This window comes from Pinus tabuliformis, chromosome Q (genome assembly GCF_031772625.1).
Source record: "Pinus tabuliformis cultivar Carrire ecotype Pingquan chromosome Q, CPIR1, whole genome shotgun sequence".
NCBI classification, from domain to species: Eukaryota; Viridiplantae; Streptophyta; class Pinopsida; order Pinales; family Pinaceae; genus Pinus; species Pinus tabuliformis.
Window position 1 is genome coordinate 364,929,702 of NC_142296.1, and position 4,442 is coordinate 364,934,143.

The 4,442-nt window shown below is 33.5% G+C and overlaps 1 long non-coding RNA gene across 1 annotated transcript; it reads left to right on the forward strand.

Moving 5' to 3' along the window:
• Positions 1 to 3,181: 3,181 nt before the first annotated feature.
• Positions 3,182 to 3,988, forward strand: LOC149219674 (uncharacterized). Its single transcript, XR_016248717.1, has 3 exons — positions 3,182 to 3,368; positions 3,469 to 3,547; positions 3,771 to 3,988. It is a non-coding gene; the product is annotated as an uncharacterized LOC149219674 (long non-coding RNA).
• The last annotated feature ends 454 nt before the right edge of the window (positions 3,989 to 4,442 follow it).

Below are 4,442 nucleotides of genomic sequence, written 5' to 3' on the forward strand. Positions count from 1 at the left end.
AATACATGCACGTTAAAATAAGTATACCAGCATATATAAATTTTAAATTATTTTATAATTATAATATTTATTTTATTTTTTTAATAAATTTATTACAACCATATACAAATAATTTAATAAAACTCCCATGATGAAGACATATCTGGATTATTATAATATATCTAATAAGATTGAACTATTTTTAATATAATATTTTTTAGATTTATTATTATTATTATTATTTTATTTAAAAACCAAATTATTTTCAATATTTTCAATAATATTATTATAAATCACAAATTATTTTTAATATAATAATTTTCAAACATTATTAAACAAATAAATTATTTTTATTTAAAAAATCAAATTATTTTAAGGTTTTTTAAATGATATTCTCGTAAATCTTGAATACTCAAAATTACATTTAAAGGAACATTGTTATGTATATCTCTAAAACATAAATGATATATAAAATTTATATGAGTATCGACTATGGAACATTTAAATTCTATTATTTTTGCTTGGCATTTTTTTAGGTTAAGTTAAAATTTTATACATTTTGGAATGTTTTACCATTTAAAAACTGTTAAAATTTAAAACTTAAAAGTATAGTTGTAAAAATAAAATACTTATTACAAACATGAAATTTTAATTTATAATAGAATTTGTATTAATTTATTTTTTCAAAAATAATATAGAATAAATAAGTTTTATTTATTTGAAAATTTTAAAATAAATAAATAAATTTATCATAAAAATTAAAAATATGAGTTCTATATGAATTATGAAGAAGTTTTACATTGAAGATTTAGTGTTTATGAAGTAACATGCTTTATTATAGTTTTTAGAATATATTTGAAATGCAATTTTTTTCCACATTTGTTTTAAATAATATTATTTATAATATAATATATTAAGTTAGTTTATGAGTAACAATTCAATTGGTCATGGCTTTGTTGTGAAGTAATATTATTTATAATATATTATATTTTTTTTCTAAATCTGTCTACTTCTGTTATTATACAAAAAGAGCAAAAATTACAGCAAGGCCTTGGCCTTGAAAGTCTTGCCAAGAGGTTGGCAATTTGCACAAGTATTCACTTTTTTAGTTCTCAGAGGACCTCCATTTTTGATATGGCCTCTTATAAGACCCGACACAGATACATAGCTGAACAGAGACAGTAAAGTACCCGAAACGAGGCTAAACAAAGACAAAATTGCATCCTACATGTTGCAGAACAAGATTCAAGACAGAGACCCGATACTGGCATGAGTCAAGAAACAAAACAGAGTAGTATTCCTGTTGCTGAAGCTGCCTTTAGCAGAGAACCGGGATAGATCAATCATCATCAATGGTGTATGGTTCCTCAATGACTTTGCAACCAAATTGTAAAGAGTCCTCCGAATCTGAATGCAGAGCCACCGAGCCTGTTGGTTCTCTCTGCACTGGCTCGCTTGGACCTGCAGAGACAACTTGATTCGCCATCGAGGAGCTTCCTAAGACTGGACGCTGACTGTCCATTGGAGTCGCCCTTCTCTGGACGGCCGGCATTTCCGGAGGAGCGTCTACCTGGCCTCTGGGATCTTCACATTTCTCAATTGTGACTGAAACAATAAAGGTAGAATGAGCAAGAGTGCAGGGGATTCGATAGTGGACCGTGGGGTGTGCCTCATGCTCACAATTATTCTGTCTACCACGCCCTCGACCTCTGCCACTACCAGATCTTGTGACAGGGGGGTTGCTTCGCCCAGAATCCTGCACCTCCGTGAAAGAGCGCATCGGGGAGGTTGACCACTGCGAGATGGCGCGACCCCTGGAGCCTCCTCGCCTACTTATCATCTTGAGCCGTTCTTGCGGCATTGCAAGGCCCCGAGGTGGAGCGAATGAACCTGGAAAGGAATTTAACGCTGCCACGCTGAGGGAGAAGCTCTACTTTACACAGACCACCGTGACCCAAGAGACTAGGGCAACATAAATGAACGTTGGAGCAGCAGGAGAGCAACGGATATGGTGCGCCATGGCACAGTGAACCGGGAGTATGGTTGAGGAATTAATGTCTCGCCTTAAAAGCTTTGTGCGAGACCAGCTCGCTTTCTTTGTACACCACCCCGTAGCAGGCGTGTTTGGACACTTGCCCATGTGACCGACCACGTGCCTGCCATCCTTTCCATCAGACACCCGCATCCGGGGTTATAATATATTATATTATATTATATTAAGTTATTACATTAGAGACACTTTACACCATAATATAAATATTGTAGTGGTGTAGAAGTTTTAAAAATATTAAATGATTAAAAGTAACATAGAACTCAGTATGGGGTAGATGTTGTAGTGTCCTTAAATGAGTGTAAACATTTAAATGTTGGCTAAATTAATAATAATAAGTTAAAAGTAATAAAAATAACAAGATTCGTGTTTAAAAAAAAATAATAATAAGATTCAAGCTTTTATATTGTAATTTTATTTTTATTGCGCTCCAGCCTAGTATGGAAGAGATGTTGTAATGTAATGTTATGTTATGTAAACATTTTGATTCATTAAAATTACATAGGAATAAAAATAAAATAAAAATACAATTAAAAAGCAAATAAAATACAAAAGTAAAAATAATAGCTATAATTATTATTACCAATATGGATTACAAAAGTCTAAGATCTAGCAATAATTATAATTATTAACTAAAACATTTTGACTAGATCAAATTACATTAAGAAAACAAAAACAAAAATAAATTAAAATTAAAATATTTAATAATTTTAATTATCAACTATTAATAATTAAACGAACCTAGATCCATCTTAACTCTGGATCTACAAGCCCCATGTAACAAACATTTACATATAAAAAGAAAATTTCTTTAAAAAAATATATCAACATACACCATCCAATATCAAATTAATTGACAGGGTTTCAATCGAATCCCAAGGTGATTAAAGTATTAAACCATGGATACGGATGGCACATGGTTCTTAACCTTATCATTTAATATGTTGTATGACATGAATTGGCAGTCCCATCTACAAATATTTCAATGGTGTTTAAATCGTATGGCACCCTTCCTGAACCCTCTATTGGCTCACAGCTAGACCCGTAGATTAGGCCATGCGTTAGGCATAAGGCCGACTTCTAGCAATGCCGATTAATGTGACAAGGATAACACATATGGGGTCCTTTTGATCGTCGATCTATGGTTGATCCGACAGTGCAAGAAAACTTAGGGTTTTACCTAACTGAATGATGCACCCTCTAGCCGATGGTAAGCATTTTTTACAATTGGGGTTTGGGTTCTTGCTGCTCCGCAACATCTTACCTCTATGAATGGCTGAGGGGGTTCGAACTCTTGTCGCCATGATCTCTGGAGTCCTCCACCTCTCGACTGCTATAGGTAAAATTTCCCTTATATTTATTTGTCATTTCCAGCATTTAACTTTTCAGAAGATGGTCTAAGGGTCACTGTCTGACTGAACTTTGTTATTCTGTTCAAGAATTTGGCCTACGTTCAGAAAAGAATCGACTACTTGGTCTTCAGGGAGGTCGGCCTGGTTGAATTCGTTTTTAACCAAGGTAAATGAAGGTCCCTATCTAGCGAATGACCGGTTTTGTTGTTTGTATAATGGTATATTTAATATGAATGAACTGAATCAGGGTATCATGGTTTCCTTGATAGGATGGCGACTATGACTTCAAGATTGTTCTTCACCTACAGGTACATACTTAATATTCGTTTCTTGTTTAAGGTTAAAGGTTTATTTCCATAGTCTCTGACCAGAGGTCATGCTTTTTGCAGGTATGCTACCCACCCTTTGGTTCATTTGAAATGATGATTGAAAAAGGTCGCGCCCTCACCAGATGCTTCTTTGTCATACATAGGTTGGATATACTCCTATCATGAAAATGCATTTAGCTTTTTCTGAGGTTAGGGCCGAGCCTCGACCACCGTTCTCCAGTCCTTATCCCTCTGAGACTGGCTGTGATGGTCGATTTGAAAGACCGTCAAGGGTTTTTAGTAATGCACATTTAATTCTTAAATGTTCTAGCCTTTGAATAGAGCTACTAGCTCGAACAGTTAGGGCCATGGATAATTGCTTTTATATTTATTTTTATATTTGCCCTACCTGGCCAGGATGTTGTACTATTCTAAACCTATTCGACAGTTAATATATACCATGTATATCTTTGGTTTCTTTAATGAATTTTCTAGTTTCTCTTTTCTAGCTTGCAATTTACATTATTGAATGAAGGTTTGCAATGCTTCTTTGCTCATATTTTTGTGGAATTCAATTTGTGTAATCATGTTGGTTGACTTGAATTTTTGATATGAAGAGTAGGGTCAGAAACTCTATGATATAGATAGTAACTTCTTCCAGACCTCTGTAGAAAATAATAATGATGGTACAGGCTATAAGGTTCAAGATTTCTATAAGATCTTTATAGTTTCCATGATTAACATATGTATAGA